The sequence below is a fragment of the Gossypium arboreum genome, chromosome 9 (assembly GCF_025698485.1).
Source record: "Gossypium arboreum isolate Shixiya-1 chromosome 9, ASM2569848v2, whole genome shotgun sequence".
Taxonomy (NCBI): Eukaryota; Viridiplantae; Streptophyta; class Magnoliopsida; order Malvales; family Malvaceae; genus Gossypium; species Gossypium arboreum.
The window spans coordinates 6,361,963-6,383,529 of NC_069078.1; the positions used below are offsets into that span (position 1 = coordinate 6,361,963).

The following is a 21,567-nucleotide window of genomic DNA, read 5'->3' on the forward strand; positions in this document are numbered from 1 at the left end:
GTGATGTAACACCCGAGATCCAAATATGAAGATCGAGTTGGATTGAGGGCGTTACAAATTGGTATCAAAACAAGGTTTAGTCGATCCTCTGGCAAATAAGTGATTCAGCCATGTATGCATAATACACTGAGCCTAACTTAGTCCCTTAGGTATGTTGAAATTTATGTTAGTGTGAAAGTCAGTTAATAAAGTAATACTATGATAAGTAAGACAGTGGGAAAATAAAAGATTAATTCTGTGATAAAGTTTGGGAAAATATTACATTGTTATAGAAAAAGAAAGTACAAGAAAAAATAAAAACAAATTTTAGTCCCCTTCTTCAGTTTGATGATCAGTGGGTTGAGCTAGGAGCTCTTTTGCTTGTACCAAATCCCCTGGAGCCTTTTCTAAGTCAATAGCTCCTTCTGAATTTTCTTCTCCATCCTCTACTTCAGGCGTACTGGAGAAGAAGAAACCAGCAATCTGTTTCAACTTCTTTTGGAAGTCTTCTCAATCTTTGCCCTCGGGGTGGTAGACGTTAAAGCTCAGATAATCAATAGAAATGTCTTCTAGAAAACCAAAGTCTACCTAACTTAGATTCATTAGGCTAGCAACCACTTGAGTGTGAAAAACCAAGTTGGACTTTAACTCAAGCAGGGCTTTCTCACTGGATTGCCATAAACTATCCAATTTAGCCTTATGGCGCAGCTATTGAGTCCTGAGTTGCTTCTCTAGAGAGAATTCACTCTCCTCTAATAATTTAACTTTTCCTTCAAACTATATACATTGGGTCTCCATGTCTTTGAATTTAGCCCTCCAAGCCATGATGCAAGAATCGAATCATTCAATTTTTCTCTTATGAATCTGATCATTTTGGCGTAGCTCATCTATAGTCCAATTATCAACTTTGATTGCCTCCTCTAAGTTTAGGACTTTTACCTTATGGTAATTACTGAATTTTTTAAGGAACCCACTCCATATACCATAATCCACAGATAAGGCTTGTGTAGGCTTCGCCATTAATGAAAGAGGAGACAATTTTGGATTGGAAAAAAGATATGAGCAGAGAGATTCTTTCATCTGTAGTGGTATCGTACTATTTTGATGGGAGATAGAACTCAGAGAAACAAAAGATGTCCCTAGTGTGTATAAGTCACACCATGGGAAGAATTCATTTGTTTCTGTAAAAGAGGCATGTTGGGGTTGAGAATTGGTGGGAACCACTGGCTATTCATGTAACACCCCAAACCCGGCCCAGACGTTATGGCCGGATCCGACATGCCACTTCGAAGCGTTCAAAACATTTTATATTATTGATCCAGAAAAACCTACTTAGTGTTTTAAAAGATAATTTCATTATAGGTTAAAGTGAATGGAAGCTGTGCACCAGGTAGGAAATCGGAAAAGAGGAGGTGAGTCTATCGGACTACTTAAGTACCAAGCTCCCTTCGGATCCAATCCTAGACATGCACACCGCCATTGCCACACCTTAACGTCATGTATATTTCTAGGAAACCGATTTGATTAAGTCATTTTTAGGAAAAGTGATTAATTTTGGAAAAATACTTTCATTGCGGAAGCTTTGCTTGTTGTCGTGTTATTTTGAAATCAATTGTTGTTTTTTTTTTTTGAAAACGCGCCCTAAAGCTATCCAATTTCAACAGTTAAAATAAGTAATACATATCTTAGTAACACATATTAAAACCATCAAAAATAATTAAGCGACCTTATTACATTTAAAAACGCAAACCTCAACGTAAATAATAGGATGTCCAGTTCACCAGAAGAAAACCAAACTTTCAGAACGGGTGGCCACTCCGAATTCCCTCACAGCTCCAAGCCCATTATGGTTGGGGATTTCTGCGTGGATGAAAATAAAAGGGTGAGTTTGGGAAACTCGGTGTGTAAGGAAAGCCCATTCAAAGCCCAAGTCAGCTCAAGCCTATTGGGCCTAAGCCCATTCAGTAACGGTGGTCTTGGACCGAGCCCTTTTCAGATTACAATAAACCGGGCCTTAGCCCTTATTCAGATAATGAAGATGGCCCATAGGCCCATTTCAAATACATGCAACATTAATAACATATGCAAGCCCATTTGGGAGACTACTCAACCCACCAACCACTACACTCCACCGTACCACCCTACACTCCATGTGGGGAATAGCTCAACCCACCCAAACCCAACACTCCACATTTGCTGACCTTCTTTGCTCGTTATCGAAGAATTAAGGCAAAGCCTCCGAGACGTGGACAAGCCACTTTCAGTACTTCCTCCGTCAATATCCCAATCCCATGCATCGATAATAACAACATGGCATGCAATAAATAACAACAAATCAAACATGCATTTAGGTCAATTTAACCCTAGGGTATTTCGGTAATTTATCTATTAGGGGTAAAACTATAACTTTTCCACTTTTAAAGGTATTTCAGTAATTTATCTATTTTAGGGTTTTTCATGAATATTCCTATTTTTCACAACTAACAGAATTACGTGCCGAGGGTTCTTACCGAATTGGGCCCGTTGGCCCATCATTCCAATTTTGGCCCATTAATCCCAAAAATATCGAGGGCACAGAAATCATGCACTTTGCAGTCCAAATTTTGCAGCTTACCAAAAACATTAATCGATTTACCTCACGAGCATTTGCACACTCGCAAATCTACAAAATACCGGTTTTCGGCATTTCGGCTTTTCGACTTTTGCCTATCCGGACTAAGAAAGAGGGTGTTAGTTACACACTGCTTATTTGCGACGATATCTTGTGAGATCCACACACTAAACGCCTACAATTGGATTACTAACACATTAATCTAACTATTCAAATACGAACTACGATTAACCCCTTACAATATTCGGCCAACCACACCTACAGATCATAGTAAGCTTATAAGAAAACAATAAGCAACTCATTAACAAATTTTTGTCAATGTTTACCACATAATCATAATTTCACTGCAAGCTGTCTTCCTGAGCAACAGTCACTAAATTATTTATAACTGGAGCTACGAAACTCCAAATCAAGTTCCGTTAATTTTCCCTAAAAATAGACTCATATATCTTCTATCCATAAAATTTTCAGAATTTTTGGTATGGCCAACCAATACCAGATTTTTCTTAAAGTTTCCCATGTTTCACTGTTTGACTAATCTGACCACTCTTCATTACGAATCAAATTTCTCATTGTACAGAATTCAAAATATGTTCTCGTTTATTCCATTTGAAACTAGACTCATTAAGCTTTAATTACATAATTTATGCAGCTTCTAACTCATCTCCCACAATTTATGGTGATTTTCCAAAGTCACGTTACTGCTGCTGTCCCAAGCAGATTTATTACCAAATCACTCTTTCACACCTAACTTGCCTGCTTGTTATTTAAACATGTATATCACCAATCAATCATCACATATCTATGATTTTACTTAGGTATAATCTCCATTTCATCATTTTAAAGCACAACATGTTAGCCGATTTTTCCCCTTAGCATCTAAGGCACATGCATGCTCATTTGTTTGGCTCAACTTCACCTATCTTCCATTTTTCATCAAAACAACATGAAACAACAACCATTTCCTTCATTTTAATTCATGACTAAATGCTCACAACACAACTAAAAACCAAAATATGCTTCAAGAGTTAAGGTAGAATCAAGAAGAACTCATGAACATCAAGATAGAAGCAAACTACCATGAACTTACCTTCAATTTTCTTCCCCAAGTGACCGAACATTCAAGAGCTTTCTCCTCTCCTTTCTCTTCTCTAACTTTAGGCTATGATGAACAAAGATGGACAAAACTTTGTTCTTTTCACCCCTTTTCTTTTAATAAAATTTCATATTTCATCCATTTAATTCTTTAATACAAAAGACATGAAATTCCCATCATGGAACATTTACCTAAACCATTATCATGGAACATTTACCTAACCCATTATCATAGAATATTTACCTAATCCATTATCATGGAACATTTACCTAACCCATTATCAATTTGTATCAATTTGTACCATAAATTATGGATATCAAGTGCTCATATTGTCTACAACAACATGATGGCTGGCCACTTCATGTAAAATGGGAGGTTTGTCATGCAAATCCTCCTATTTTATACTCCTATTTATTTGGCCACTTCAATTTAGCCTATAGCATTTTCAAACATTTTCAGATAGGTCCTATTTCATAATTTCACCCCCTTTTTCTTATGGAACAAAAATTAACTAAAATTGCCGGGTTCTATCTTAAGCTTGGGCCTTCTAGAGGCCCATTAACATAATTAAACCTATGCCAACATTCACAGAATTCTCGAAAATTGGGGTGTTACAATTCTGAGGGTAATGTTTCTGTAGGGACCTCAGCTAGTAGAGAAACAACATTCTGAACTAGAGAGTCTACAGTTGGGGCAAACCCTATTGGAATTGTAGGAAGTGTTGGAACTGAAGGAGAAGGAACTTTTGGTGTTGGTAACCCCTTTCTAAGTCCATGTCGCGTTAGTTATGGGTGTTCACTCTCTTCAAATTCTTGAGTACCCTCACTTGCTCTAGGCCTCTTCTAATTTTTCTTCACTACTAATTTATTTGAAAGAGAAGAAATAACATTCTTCTTAGCTCAGACCTCACTTAAAAGAGTTGTAATGTCCATATTTGATGTTTTCTTTGGCGTAACATGAGAATGTGAAGAGAACCATGCACCAGTAATAGGAGAATTAGCCCGACTTGAAGAAGAATAAGAAGGAAGAGTTCTCAGAGGTGTGATAAACCAATTACGAAAATAAATCCCACAAACTTCATAAAAATAGAAAGGAGGTTCCCCTATTCGCCCAGCCAGAACTTGGGATAAATTACTTGTAGCCTTATAAGGCCAGACCTCAGACGCTGAAGGCACATTTTAGTTATCTAACCAATTGATGGGATCATTTACTTGATGACTGTTTGGGATTTGATTCTATAAATAGTATTGGAAGACATTCCTAACTGTAATAACTTCTCCCAACTCAAGTGTGCGCCCCCTCTGTAGTTTTTTATACTTTTTTAATGTCATTTTTGAATCAATAGACTGGCTGTGAGCACAAACATATTCCAGTGGAATTGACCAATGTGTTAGAAAGCCAAAACCACTCTTGAGTCTGCAGGTAACTCGTATGAACTTGTCTTTCCTTAGGTGCAAGTTTGAAATAATGTTATGTATGATTGGGTCACAACCTTGTTGAATTCTGAAATGGACATTTCCAATAGTTGTTCATTGCCTTTTTATTTTCAATTGATAAAATTTTTGGAAAACACCAAGAAGGGTTGGTTTGTTATGCATGCAACAGTCAATGAAATATGCTATTAGAGTCCACTAGGACAAGGCTGATAGTTGTCTTAGTGCAATGCCATACTTAGTCAGTATGGAGCAAAAGAAGGAATACAATGGTAAATGAAAGAGTCCATAAGGGAGAAACCTATGGCACCTTCTGTAAGAGTCCCCCGTGACAATAAACACATGATTCTATATGATGCCTTCGCAGTGTATTTTGTATGACACTTTTGTGACGTATTCTATTTGGCCCTTGTGGCATGCTCTGCTATGAATTTATGGTAGAATGTGTCTATTCGTCCTGGAGGTAAATTCTAGATAAACTCTGGATATTTTTTAACAAGTAAGTTTATAATCAGGTTATCATATGCCTAAAATAGTTTGGCTGAATTAGTTCTGTGATGTAACTGGATAAATATTTAATAATGTTCTTGAAGAGATATGTGTATCTGGATGTTCAAAAATAGTATAGGCCATGATAAATTGATAAGTTTGAGATTTTGGCATGTTCGTAGATATGAATGAGATAAGTATTAATTAGTCTAAGCCTATATGTAACATTTATGGTTAAATTTGAGTTGTATTATGTCATCTTCTGAAATTATTTGGAATCTAAGTCAGTGTTATCTTGAGTTTATGGGGTTCTGAAATAAAGTTATGCTGAATTCATTTAAATGATCCATATAGTAAATTACCAGTATGAGTTTGTGGTATTGGCCATAGGTATATTTTGAATGTGAGTTTGATGGTATTTAGTTCTGCGTAAGTATTTGCCAAATGTGTATGTATCCACCCATAATTAATGTATAAGAACAACTATTTGAGAATAAAGTAGCGTTAAAGTATGGTCGGTACAAAGTGGGCTCTGAGGGTATGTTCTGTTGAAAAGTACGTATGTGACAAGGGGATTTATGAAATGTATGATCCTCTTCTGTTAGTTAGATAAGGAAGATATGGGTATGATAAGAGTATTATAGTTGATGTGTAAGTGTATACCCAAATTGTTGTGGTATCCGCCCGAGGAAGAAGGAAGTGGACTAAAAAGGATAGTTGGCGCACATATGGTCATTAAACATGACTAATATCTGGCAAGGTATACTTTGGATTAAAGCTCATTAAGTTCTCCTAAACTTACAAAATGTTATATTTATGTTTCAGGTAAGGTGGGATATATTGCATGAGGAGGGATGATGCTAGGAGTACGCCAAGGATGCGGCGAAGAGGGTTATTCTGCATACAATGAAAAAGTGTCATAGTTTAGGATTATGCCCTAGGAGTCTATCTTTAATAAAATTTTACAATATATATATACCGAATCTATAATTAGTCTGATGTAATAAGTTATTTTAAATACTTTCCTTATTTTTAAACAATAAGTTTCCAGTTAAAATAATAAATAACTTGTTTAAAGGAACGAGTAATTGTCAACTATTTTGATAATTTTGTTAAACATTGTGATGTAACACCTGAGATCTAAATCGGGCCAATCGGTTCGGGTTGAGGGCGTTACATATTATATATACAATATGTTACATTTTATACCACATTACAATCATTTTTCGAGCTTATTGGTTCATTATTACTTTATTGGCCCACAGGGCTTGTTTTCAGCTCATCTTACATGCTTTAGTAGTTCACTTTCCAATCATATTTCATTCCGTTTACCATTTAACCGATTCACATGTTTTTAACCCTATTAATTTGACACAAACTCATAATAGATACGCGGACCTGTCACCTTAGGTTGCCCAGCAACAATGATGCTGAACATGAACATATTACGACCCTGGATTGTCTAGCAACATGACTTTTCTATATTTGATTACATTGTCACCTTGGACTGCCCGACAATAATGACTCAATGCACAATATCTACTACCCCAAATTGCCCACCAAAAATGACTTTAATTAATAATTTGACCCTATGACATGCCAAGTATATCCAACTCGATCCGAATAGCTAATAGAGTAACCAATTTTCGATCCATTACAAATATATCAATTAACATTATTTTATTCTCAATTTATCATATAACACAATTATTTTATTCTCAATTTATCATATAACACAATATGCTTCAACTTAATGTCATACCAATTTTCAAATATCCATCAAATCATAAATTTTTTATTCTATTCAATTTAGTCCCTGTCTCGATAATCAAACTTAATCACATCAATTCAGCTCAACAAATCATCAATAACTCACCCCAAATTCCATATAATGCAAATATGACATGATTGTATAGAAAACAAATGGTTCCCGAATCATAGAAATACAAATCGAAATTCCAAGCTATTCGTCATCGACTTTGGATTTTTCTTTCCCTCTCGATGAATTTGGGTCGATGTTAACTATGAATAATCACAAAATATATAGTACTATCAATTTCCCATCAATTCATACAAGTTTTATAATTTATTCAATTTAGTCCTTAAAATTGAGACTAACATAACTTTCAATTTAAAGCTCTGGACTGAAATACGATTTCACAATTGCTCATCAGGAATCTCGTAGTTCTTAATCCTACTATCAATTTTACATTTTATTCAATTTGGTCCCTAAATTGCAAAATTATCAATTAAGTTTAGAAATTTAGTCTTTTTTTTAAACTAAGCTTAATTTCTATCAATTTAACACCTAAAACTTTAAATTTTTAACAATGACATCTCATCAAAGCTTTATTAATTGCTCAAATTAATCCTTGGGTTAGCTTAATCAAGCTTCCAAGATAAAAAAATCTATAAAAATCAAGGGAAAATGGCTAGGGACTTACTTAAAATTAAGATTGAAAGCTTGGAAACCCTTAAATAGCATCAAAGCTTCTTCTCTAAACTTTCTAGTCAATTGGAGAAGATGGAAAACTCCTTTCTCGATCCACTAATTTTGTTTTTATAGTTAGATTAAAATTTTTGATTAATTATTTAATCATGTTTTAATTCATTAAATCAAAATTTCCTTAATTAATCCATTATCAACACTACCTTCCACAACTTCATAATTAAACATGGCCTAATTTCTATTTTAGACCTTTGGTTAATTACAATTTAAGTCCTCAAGTCATTTTCTAAATAAAAAAATCTAACGATTAGAATTTACAATTTAGTCCCCAAGCCCTATTTAATCACAATTTCAGCTAAATTGACTATCCAAATTTCAATTCACCTATGTAATATAACAACCCATTTTTCAGTTGAGAGTGAGTTCGTAAATAATATTTATTAAAATTTATGAGTTGATTATTGTGTTTTAATAAATCTTGGTTTGATAAAAAAAAATTTAATCAAACAGTTAATAATGGTCAAGTGGTTTAACTCTAAAGTCAAGTGGTTTTAGAAAACGATGCATCGGGACCTCATTTCTGTAAATCAGGACCGTAAATATTTAATAGACGGAGTTACAATATAGGTATATTGAAATTTTGATCCAAACTTTTTTTCGTTTTGATAGTTAATTAAGGAAAAAAGATTAAATCGTAAAAATTGCAAAAGTTAATCGCTTTAGTTTATAATGGCTAAATGGGTTTAAATAAATTGTTGGATAGTTTTAATTGGAAAATATTCATATTTATTGATTTTGGACAGTTTATAAGTGATTTATGTATAAAATAATATGTTATATTATAATTTAATAATGTTAAAATGTAGTAAAACAAAAATAAGGTAAGTGACCATTTCATTTTCACTTTCTTCAACCTTTCTTCACCAAAAAACCATTTTTGAAGAACACCAAAGCTTTGACCAATGTTAATTCAATTGCATAGTATGTGTTTTTAACCTGTTTTTAGTAATTTTTATGTTTTTGAGATTGTTGTAGCTTAATCTAGCTAACTCAAGAACTAATTCGTAAAAATGTTAAATGTTTTGAATTATGTCATGATGAATTTTTTTTATTTTTTTAAGTTTGATGGTAGATTATTAATCTTGATAGTTGAATAGGATTATTTTGTAAAGTGATTTTAGTTAATTTTAAAGTTTAAGGACTTAATTGCTAAAATAGTAAAGTTACATGAAATTTTTGTAAAAATATGATGAATATGGGTTATAGGGGAATTATTGAAAATTTTTCTAGTCTTTTTTGGGTTAAATTGTGATTGAATTAAAAGTTTCGAGTTTAGGGACTAAATTGAATAAAAGGTGAAAGTTTAGGGTAAAGTGTAAAATGTTGATTAAGGTTCAGATATGTGAATTTAAGTATTTTAAGTAATTGGATTAGATAATTGAATTAAATTATTATATTTAGATCAAGAAATAAGTCAACCGAACAATAATCACCGAAAAGGAAAGTTAGTGATGTAATCATCGGTGTTGTGTTCGTTGCCATTTATGGATTAGGTAAGTCTGTATAATAAATGAATCATTTTTTTTTGTGAATTATTAAATATCTAAGTATATTGTTTTTAGATTTGCTTGCTTAGTAAATATTAAGTTGTAGAAATGGATCAAATTGAAATGAAATTTTAATTAAGGGTCATGATTGAAAATGGAGAAATTATATAATTGAATTCATGTGACAAAGAAATGTTTAACTAATTATATGATATGGATGTGAATCACAGCCTATATGAACCTTGTGAATGCTTAGGATACAAATGACATGTCATTAAGGTTATTTACCATTTTGGGTACTAGTCTTGGATGTCCTACTAATGGTTGAAATCCTGCATTTTTTACGAATTCTCCACAGATCGTGTGAGCAGCATCATGTATCCTAACATTCCTACCCATAGCTCGTGTGACCAGACCCATTTTACAGCTTGTGTAAGCATTTATAGGTACAGCTTGTGTGAGCATCGCTCCATATCAAACGTTATTTCATTTGGTTCATTAGGTGAAAAAAATTATATATGAATTAGTTATATGGAAATAAATATATGGAATGGTTATATGAATTGGTTATATGGAAATAGATATATGAAATGGAACATTGGATATAGATATTTGAAGTTAAATGTGAGTTGTTAAATATATGTGATAGTTGAAATGAGTTTTAATTGTGTTTTCATGTAATGTTTATGACATGATAAAGTTATATGTTTCGTATATGTGAACTCACTAACCTTGTGAGATTTGTGGTGTGTATAGGAAATAAATGGACCCATGACCCTGTTTATAAAATTAATTGCAGAATGCTTTAGTTACAACATTACGATAAGTTTAAGTTTAATACAGGCTTGCTAAGTTTTACTTAAGCTTACTCTATTTGGTTTTTCTTCTTAGTAGATTGTCAAATAAAAGCTGTTGGTTGGATCGCTTTTGGGGATCACATTATCCGTCAACTCTTTCGGTAGTTATACGTTTATTGATAAACCATAATTTATACATATTTTTCCCCCATGTTTAACGCATTTTATGGATGATTTTCCATTAGAATTGGTAAATTCGATGCTCCTAATGCTTTAATTTCATGTTTTACACTTAGGAGAGCATAGGAAAGCGAAATGAATGAGAAACGGGCCAAAAATGGAGAAAATGGGCCAAAGCACAAAATCAACACGGCTTGGACCTCCTCACACGGGCAGACTACACGGCCGTGTCAATCTGACAAAATTGGAGCACGATGTACACGGACGTGTCCCTGCCAAGCCCAAGTTAAGTCCAATTCAGAAAATGCCACTTTTGAGGGCTTCTAAGCATTCCAAAGCCTATAAATACACCTTAGAAGAGGAGAAAAAGGGAGACGGAGAAGGGGGAGTAAGGAATTACTCCAAGAAAGCTGATTGATCCATCTCAGAAGCCGGATTTAACATCAAGACTGAAGATCTCTCCTCAATTTCCCTTCAGGAGTTTTGGGTTTTCTTTATGTTTTGTATTCTTTATTCTTCTGAGATGTTTTCTTATTTAGTTATGAACTAAAACCCTAAATACCTAAGGGGAATGAAACCTCAGATGAATCTTGTTATTATTTTCTGAATCGTATGATAAATATTTAACTTGCTCTTAATTATGTGTTCTTAATTCTTGTTTTGATATCCCAGGATACTGATTCAAGACATGCTTTTATTCAGAAGAGGAATAGACCCTGTCTATGAGTACTTTTGTCATAATTAAGCGGAGTTGATTGCGCGCCTAGAAATAGGGTGACAAGATTTTGTCGGATTAAGGTGAAACCTAATAAGGGGATCCATAGATCGAGTTAATGCAACCCTAGAATGTTAATTAGAGAAAAGTCTCGGTTATTCAATCTAGGGATTAGACTTTATTAGTCTTGAATAGGGATAATAACATAACTTAGGGATCTCTACGGAACAAGTTGAATGAATAAATCGTCCGATTCGGAGCCAGAATAATAAGTAAAGTCTAGGTGGATTTTTCCTTAGGTATTGTCTCAAGTCAATCGATTTTCCCAAAGCAATTCCCCAATTCTTTTCTCTATGCGTTCTTAGTTTAGATAACTAGTTAATTAAAACAAAACCCCATTATTCTTAGGCTAGATAATAAAAAGACAGTCATTACTAGTACTCTTGGTTCCCTTGGGTACGATATCCCGCTCTTGCCATTACTATACTATTGTTCGATAGGTGCGCTTGCCTTTTCATCGTGATAATAGTTAGTCTAGGTTTGATCTTCATTATAAATATTTATTACTTGTTACGAATCACGCGATCAAGTTTTTAGCGCCGTTGCCTGGGAACTAAAATATTAGGAATGCTAAATTTTATTACTTTAGTCATTTATTTTTCTTGCAATTTAATTTAATTTTATTTTTATTATTATTTATTAATTTACTTATTCTTTCTCTTGGCAGGTTTTTATAGTTTATGACTAGAAGAAACCAGTCGGGACCATTACTTTTTGATGAAGAAATCGATCGTACAGTTCATAGAAACCAAAGAGAAATAAGGCGCAGCTTAAGATACATAAAGAACGAGTAAGAAGATGATACTCAACCTCCAACCGACAAGATGGCTGAAAACCAAGGCAATCAGCTACCTTATGCAATTGCAGCTAATCAAAATCATGCTCCACGCACTATGTATGATTATGCTAAACCTTCTGTAACAGGAACTGAATCTAGCATAGTTAGACCTGCTGTAGCTGCAAATTCTTTTGAATTAAAACCTAACACTATTCAGATGATAAAGCAGTTTGTTCAGTTTGATGGTTTGCAAGATGAAGATCCCAACGCTCACTTAGCAAACTTTCTGGAATTTTGCGGTACATTTAAAATCAATGGCGTTTCTGATGATGTCATACGTCTTCGGTTATTTCCTTTTTCATTAAGGAACAAAGCTAAACAGTGGTTAAACTTATTACCATGAGGGTCAATTACTACTTGGGAACAAATGACCGAGAAATTTTTACTAAAATATTTTTCACCGGCTAAAACGGCTAAATTACGTAATGATATCTCTTCTTTTGTGCAGATGGATTTAGAAACACTTTACGATGCATGGAAGAGATACAAGGACTTACTGAGAAGGTGCCCTCACCATGGGTTACCGCTTTGGCTACAAGTACAAACATTCCACAATGGTCTAAATCCCTCAACTCGGCAAATGGTTGACACAGCTGCTGGCGGAACCATCAACAACAAAACACCTGAACAGGCTTATGAATTCATTGAAGAAATGTCACTGAATAACTATCAGTGGCAAGTCATGAGGACTAAGCCAACAAAAACAATCGGCGTTTATAACGTCGACTCAGTTCATATGCTGTCAAATCAGGTAGAACTTCTCAATAAAAAGATTGATGGTTTACTTGGTTCTATGCAGGTACATCCAGTAATGAGGTGTGACTCAAGCGGAGGAGGTGTGCATACAGAATACCAATCCTTCAATCCTACAACTGAAGAAGAACAAGTCAACTATATGGGTAATAATAACTTTAGATCTCAAAATAACCTATACAGTAATACTTATAATGCAGGTTGGAGAAACCACCCAAATTTCTCCTAGGGTGGTCAAGGGAATCAAAAGCCACAAAATCCTCAGGGTTTTCAACAGCTACCTTATCAACAAGAGAAGAAACCGAACCTTGAAGAGATGCTCTCTAAATTCATCTCGATATCAGAAACCCATTTCCAAAATACCGAGACAGCACTTAAAAATCAACAAGCATCGATCCAAGGGCTCGAAACTCAGATAGGCTAGCTATCCAAACTAATCTCCGAATGACCACAGGGTAGCTTACTAAGAAATACTGAACCTAACCCAAGGGAACACCTCAACGCAATTAGTACTCAAGATGACGAAGGAGTCATTGAGCCTAAACCAGAACCAATGCAAGAAATAGTGGTAAGCAAAGGGAGAGATGAGGTAGATCAAAATACAAACAAACCAGTAACTGTCGAATATAAACCTCGTGTCCTATACCCTAACGCAACAAGGAAAGACCGCTCAGACGAACAATTCGGTAAATTCCTTAAACTTTTGAAAAAGTTACATATGAACTTACCGTTTATTGAAGCTTTGTCACAAATGCCAAATGCAATGAAATTTTTAAAAGAGCTTTTAGTAATTAAGCGGAAGTTGGATGAAGCGTCGCATGTGGAGCTAAATGCAGTCTGCTCAGCTATTCTACAGAATAAGCTACCCCACAAATTGAAATATCCAGGGAGTTTTACAATTCCTTGTTTAATTGGTAGTTTAGATATAAGTCATGCATTAGCTGATTTAGGGGCTAGTATTAACGTCATGCCTTGCAAAATGTTTAAGCAACTAGGTCTTGGGAAACCTAAACAAACTAGGATGAGCATTCAATTGGCAGATAAAACTATAAGATTCCCTAGGGGTATTATTGAAGATGTACTCGTGAAAGTAGATAAGTTCATATTTCTCTTTGATTTCGTTGTTCTAGACATAGAGGAGGATAATAACACCCCTTTGATTTTAGGAAGACCCTTTTTAGCAACTCCTAAAACAATTATTGATGTTGACACAGGTGAGCTTACACTTCATGTGGGAGACGAAACGGTCATCCTTCAAGCTCGTAATCCTGGCATCACATCAAATATTGAAGGTAATAGTCCACACCAATCCATTAAAACTGACAATTTGACTTTGCAGAAATTAAGCTTCAAAGAAGTTCACGAGCCATGTTCCAGAAATGATAGAGGACACATTCATAAAGAATGAAGGCTACAGATAGAGGAGCTAGACGAATAGCGAGCACACAAACCGAGAACACATGATAAATCAAAACTACGCCAAAACGAGCCCGAAACCTCTCCTCATCAACTTAAGGTTGGTGATAAAGTCTTACTAGATGCCGTAGATCCCCACATTATCACTACGACACAGAATGAGGAAATCCCTTTTATGGTACTCAATATTTTTCCATTCAGTACGGTGGAGGTAAGTCACCCCAAGTTCGGAACTTTTAAGGTAAACAACACCCGATTAAAACCCTATTTTGATGATATTGATAGTAGGAATGAGGAGTATAAACTTCTCGAACCACCCTGACCATTCACTAGAGAGGTAAGTCGAGCTTAGACTATAAATAAGCGCTTCTCAGGAGGCAACTCGAGCACTAACATATTTTGATTTCTTTATTTTTAATTTCTAACACTTTGAATCATTAACTTTATCTTTAAATTGCAAAGTTTTTCAGCACAAATGGCCAGACACACGGGCGTGCCTAAAGGCGTGGCCAAATAGGGGAAGAGACACGGTCGTGCAATACAGCTGTATGGAAGTAGGACATGATTTCCCCAAAAAATGGGATGTGATAAATCCCCATGGCCGTGCGACATGGCCGTGAGTGAACTTGATAGGATTAACACAGGCGTGGGAATGGAAAAACACGGGCGTGCCAAGGGCAAGGCTCGATTCTGTTTCTTGAACACTGACTAGAGACACGCCCGTGCCGTAAAGCCGTGGACAACAATACAACGGGTGTGGTACCCTAACACACGAGCGTGGGAGAAGCAAATAAAGCTAGGTACAACCGTGCGACATGGCCGTGTGCCACACACGCCCAAGACACACGGGTGTGGAATAGTAGCCGAGCACGACCTAAATCGCAAAATTCGAAAAACACGGGCTCACCCTCAGAGTACACGGGCGTGGCCCTGGGCCGTGTGGTCATCCCTTATATAAGCAAACCACTGTTCATCTTCTTCCCCCTTTCAGAACCCTTCTCCACTTCCTAATCCTTATTCCGGCCACCATTCCCCAAATTCTTATTTCCCCAACCCCCAATCCATCCTAAAATCCACTTCCCTTGCATTAATTTTTATCCAAACTACTTTTATTTTTTAATTTTTTAATTTTTTAATTTTTATTTTTTAGCAGATTTAAAATTTTATTATAAATTTCGGTTATTTATTTTCGAGTACTTATGCTTCCTACTATCCCCTAAAAAGTTCCTGATTTTATCACAGTTATATAGAGCCCTTAAACTCATCCTCACATAAGAACTAAAACTCCACCGGGAAAGGTTCTCCACGACTGCCATGTCCTGCTCAACCACAACCATAGCTACCACTATTCTTTTGGCGCAGGAATTATGGCCTAATGAACCTCTACGACCGTCGGAGTATCCTCCTCCACTCTCGAACCGATTACTCTCCAAAACTCTAGTTCGAGGAATTCATTAGACAAGAAGTTTCACTTCTCTCCCTATCTTATTTTTATTCTATAATACCTATCTTTGTACATTGAGGGCAATATACATCTTAAGTGTGGGGGGTATTTATTAATGATTGTCGTGTTCTCTTGAAAAGCTCTCATATCATATTTAGGATAAATTTTAATTGACTTATGATTTTGGTTGATATATCTTGAATTAAAACATAGGGATTTATGCATTGATTGTTTAAACTTTAAGACATTAGAAAATCAAGCATGATAAGTTGATTTTTAAGAATTTAAAATTATAGGTTGTTTCCCCAAGTCTAGGTATTACTTTGAACTGGAATTCACGAGTCTAAACATTAAAAAAGCCATAATTCTAGAACTTGCTTGATTATGCATGTCGAGACGACACCATTTGATTTGATATATCAAAATGATTAAGGCACTTAGGATTAACCCACTCATGCCATGAAAAGCCTACCTCCACGATTAACCCCTAGTAAACCCCCTTGAGCCTAAACAAACTATTTCTTGTATTACCCTTAATATTAACCTTTAACCCATTATTGTTGAAATCCCCTAAATTAATCCCTATTTTTGTCGAGATTTGAGTTAAATGGATTGCCTAGCTATGTTTTGTTCTATATTATTTAACTTGTTCTTAAAAAAAACAAAAGCAAAAAAAAAACAAAAAACTATGTATATATATCTGTAATTCCATATTCAGAGAGAAACTCTATTGTACGCAAGTGAAGATTAACTCTTTTTCTAATTAAGGCAACTTTTCAAGTCAATCTCGATTCTAACCCTTTCTTTTAGCTTGTGACCACACTCCCTAACCAAGCCTCATTACAACCCTCTAAAGACCTTTTGATTGATATATCATATTAAATTATAGTGGTGGAGATTTGATTTTCATGCAAGCCTATGGTAATGACTTTTCATTATTGACTATTGAGTGTTTCATTTATTGTCCTTAAACACCTTGAGTGATTTGAGTGAACCTTTAGTGAGGATGTGAAACCCTATGATATTCTGAATCAAAGGTAATTACTTAGAAGAAGGGAAGCACCTAAGTTTGCATGACTAAATACTCAACTTGGAATGTTTGAAACTTTTATGTTCTTTTAGTTGAATTCTCAATGTATGATTACTTATAAATTAATGTGAGATATTATCGATAGAAATTATAAGTTGAGAAGAATTTATTTTTATTATGAGTTGAGGATTTTGTTTGAGGACAAGCAAATGCTTAAGTGTGGGGGTATTTGATAAACCGTAATTTATACATATTTTTCCCCCATGTTTAACGCATTTTATGGATGATTTTCCATTAGAATTGGTGAATTTGATGGTCCTAATACTTTAATTTCATGTTTTACACTTAGGAGAGCATAAGAGAGCGAAAGGAACGAGAAACAGGCCAAAAACAGAGAAAATGGGCCAAAGTACGAAATCAATACAGCTTGGACCTCCTCACACGGGCAGACCACACTGCTGTGTCAATCTGGCAGAATTAAAGCACGACGCACACGGGGGTGTCACATGGGCATGTCGCTGCCGAGCCCAAGTTAAGTCTAATTCAGAAAAGGCCACTTTTGAGGGCTTCTAGGCATTCCAAAGCCTATAAATACACCTTAGAAGAGGAGAAAAAGGGAGACGGAGAAGGGGGAGTAAGGAATTACTCCAAGAAAGCCGATTGATCCAACTCAGAAGCCAAATTCATCATCAAGACTGAAGATCTTCCTTAATTTCCCTTCAGGAGTTTTGGGTTTACTTTATGTTTTGTATTCTTTATTCTTCTGAGATGTTTTCTTATTTAGTTATGAACTAAACCCCTAAATACCTAAGGGGAATGAAACCTAAGATGAATCTTGTTATTATTTTCTGAACCGTATGATAAATATTTAACTTGTTTTTAATTATGTGTTCTTAATTCTTTTTTTGATATCCCAGGATACTGATTCAAGACATGCTCTTATTCAGAGGAGGAATAGACCCTATTTAAGAGTACTTTTGTCATAATTAAGTGGAGTTGATTGCGCGCCTAGAAATAGGGTGACAAGATTTTGTCGGATTAGGGTGAAACCTAATAGGGGGATCCATAGATCGAGTTAATACAACCCTAGAGTGTTAATTAGAGAAAAGTCTCGGTTATTCAATCTAGGGATTAGACGTTATTAGTCTTGAATAGGGATAATAACATAACTTAGGGATCTCTACAGAACAAGTTGAATGAATAAATCGTCTGATTCGGAGCCAGAATAATAAGTCTAGGTGGATTTTTCCTTAGGTATTGTCTCAAGTCAATTGATTTTCCCACAGCAATTCCCCAATTCTTTTCTCTGTGCATTCTTAGTTTAGATAATTAGCTAATTAAAATAAAACCCCATTATTCTTAGGCTAGATAATAAAAAGACAGTCATTACTAGTACTTTTGGTTCCCCTGGGTACGATATCCTAGTCTTGCCATTACTATACTATTGTTTGATAGGTGCGTTTGCCTTTTCGTCGTGATAATAGTTAGTCTAAGTTTGATCTTCATTATAAATATTTACTACTTGTTACGAATCACGGGATCATTTATTTTGCCAATTATAAGTGGCATGTAAATAGGGCTTTGGTAAATGCATGTTGGTGATCATTTCATCATGTTTTGTTCCATTTGAATTATGAAATATGTGTATTGATGTAAATCCTTAATTATATTTTGGTTGGTTTGTTAATTGATGGCTTATGTGTGCTTGAAACTTAACACATTGTTGGTTAGTTGAATTGGTGCATACATGATATGTTAATTGGTGAAATCCAACTGCTAATAAATTGGCATTAGTAGTCTTGGTATAAATGGTTGATTATAGCATATGTTAGTTAGAAATTATTGGACGATTTAATAAGGTTAATGTGTCGGTTATGTCTTGTTTTGGATTGTTAAATTGGTATATATGGTTTAGGTAACTTAATGAACTTTGGTTGGAATTATGCTAGTATTGGGAAAAAATGATGCAATGTAATTGTTTTGATATAAACCTTATGGTACGAAAGGTATTGAATGCTAATGGTTAAATTTTTCATTACGGTGTCATTGGTAGCATATTGGTTAGGCACTTAGGTTGGGTGATATATAATGTGTTTTGGCAAGTTTTGTTGCATTTTATGTAGGTTTAATGGTTAGTAATGGTATGAGTTTTGGCCTTAGTGAATTAGGTTGAAATTTTTTTATTTTAAAAGGCACTTTTGGGCACACACGACCTGTGACATAGTTTGCCACACGGTCATGTGTCACACACAGTTAAATGACACGATCGTGTGGCCTATTTGATTTTTGGTGCAGTTTGTCCACACAATCCCAAAGAGTTACACAGCCTGGCGACACGACCGTGTGACCATAAGTTACACGGATTCAGGATGTTACATGGTTTGGCCACATGACCATATTTTTGAGCCACACGGTCTGTGCCCTGTCACATGGCCGTGTGACCCATGTTTTCAATTTTTACCATATTTTTCTATTTTGTTTCAAATTAGTCAATACTTGTTTCTAAATTGATTTTATGGTTCTGTAGGCTCTATTTAAATCCCGTTTTCGAATGTATGATATGAATGATGATTGATTATTAATTTATGATGCTTAAATTAATCTTTGAATTGTGTCACTATATTATCGATCTTGTTAATTGTTGTAATATTCTGTAATCTTAATCTGACAATAGAGATAGATTAGGGGTGTTACATGTAATAACTCCATAAATATCTTTATTTAATAATTACAGACTCAGTTTTCAGAAATGGGGTCCCAAAACCACAATTTCTGGTGCCACTGGAAATCGAGTTGTTACAAAATTAATTCTCAAGTCATTTTTATACTTAGTGAAAAATGCATTCAATTGTGAATATGACCCATTTCTCTATCTTCATCATTTATGGTTTCAACATGCTAGTGGAGGGATCGATTAGACATATATAATTAGGAACCAAATAATTTATAATTAAGTTCCAGTTTTTCATCTATTAATTGTAGACTTATTTAGCCACAAAGTCTTTATACTATAGTATCGTGATTGAACTCTCTCTAATTACATACCATTACAAAAGCTACTTAATCAACGATTGTCCAATGGCCTTGTCATAAGTGTGTTTCCCTCATAGGATATCCTTAACTGCTTTTTGATCACCTAATTATGAAAAGTTACAAAATGGTCACCCAACTATTAGTAAATTTCTTTTTTAGTCACTCAACTATTCAATTTTATCTTTATTGGTCACCAGCTGCTGACATAAAAATGGAAACACCCAAAAATTAAATATAGTTGTGTGACCAGAAAAGACAAATTTGAATAGTTGCGTGACCAATTTGTAACTTTTAATAATTGGGTGACCAATAAAGAAATTTATTAATACTTGAGTGACTACTAATGTATTTTACCCTACTTTTTATTGGTACCTAACTAACATTGTTAGCTTTTGGGCTGACAATTAATAGAATGTTGACATGTATCATAAAATAATAAAATGTTTTTATTAAAATATTTTAAAAATAATAATTTTTATTTTTATTTTTCTTCCATAAAACAATAGAATGTTGACACATGTCATATCTTGTTTTGTATTTGGTTCATGTTGCTCGAGCCCACACTCGACATAATTCGTAGTATGAGGATAGTGAAAAAGGTCATTCAATTGAAAGTTGAGAATGATTTAAATTCATTTCGCACAAAGTACAGATACTTTTCAGAAAAATTTTATTGTTATAAATATCACAAACTGACTTGGTTTTCAAATTTTTTAAACTTTCGTTGTAACTAAAAATGTTTTCTATATAATATTTTTCAAAAATTGGTATTGAGTCATATTTTGCTATGTTTATAGTATAAATATATACCGAAATTTCTCTTTTCTTCATATTTGGTTAATTTTGACAAGATGTGACATTCATTAATTATATTCATGTTTTAAATTATGTATGTGAATAAATATATTTTATTATTTTATTATTTAAATATGATAAAGTAATTTTACCAAAGTGTGATTCCTAAAAATTAGATTGGGTGTAAAATTAGGTTTCATTAAATTTTGGAATATGTAATCAGATCGTGGACTATCATTTCCACGTAGATTATATTTTAATTTTAATTTTTAGAATAACTCATGTAGTTGGGAATGGACTTAAGGTTTTTGTAACCATATTTTTTGGCAAATCCTGGAGAATCGAGACATGTCTAAAATTGTTTGAAATGATGCAAATCCAACCCACTAATTGGTAAAAAGATCGGCAATGAGTCGATCGATGAAAGCCGACGGTGACTGGTGGTGGTCTGATCAGTGGTGGCCAATAGTGGTTCAACCGACAGTGGTCAGACAGTCGATGGTGGCCAATGGTGGTCTGACCTGCGGTGGCCAGATGATCGATGCAGTGGCCATGGCATCAAAGTCGATGATAGCAGTAACCCATGATGGTGGCGACGGTTCGACGATATATCCCTTCGATGATTTTTGAAATATTTTGGGTTTTAGGTGACCAAAAATCCAAGATAGTTGGGGGACCAAAAAGACAAAATTGAATAGTAGAGTGACCATTTTGTAACTTTTCATAGTTGAGTGACCAATGAATAAATTTATTAATAGTTGGGTGACTACTAATATAGTTTACTCTACTTTTTATTGGTACGTGACTAACACTATCAGATTTTGTGCTAATAGCCAATAGAATGTTGACATGTGTCATAAAAATAATAAAAATGTTTTTTAATTAAATTATTTTTAAAAAAT

The 21,567-nt window shown here is 34.4% G+C and overlaps 1 non-coding gene across 1 annotated transcript; it reads right to left on the minus strand.

The window, feature by feature from the left end:
- Window positions 1-12,609: 12,609 nt before the first annotated feature.
- Window positions 12,610-12,716, minus strand: LOC128281158 (small nucleolar RNA R71). The gene has a single exon (XR_008271370.1). It is a non-coding gene; the product is annotated as a small nucleolar RNA R71 (small nucleolar RNA).
- Window positions 12,717-21,567: the final 8,851 nt, after the last annotated feature.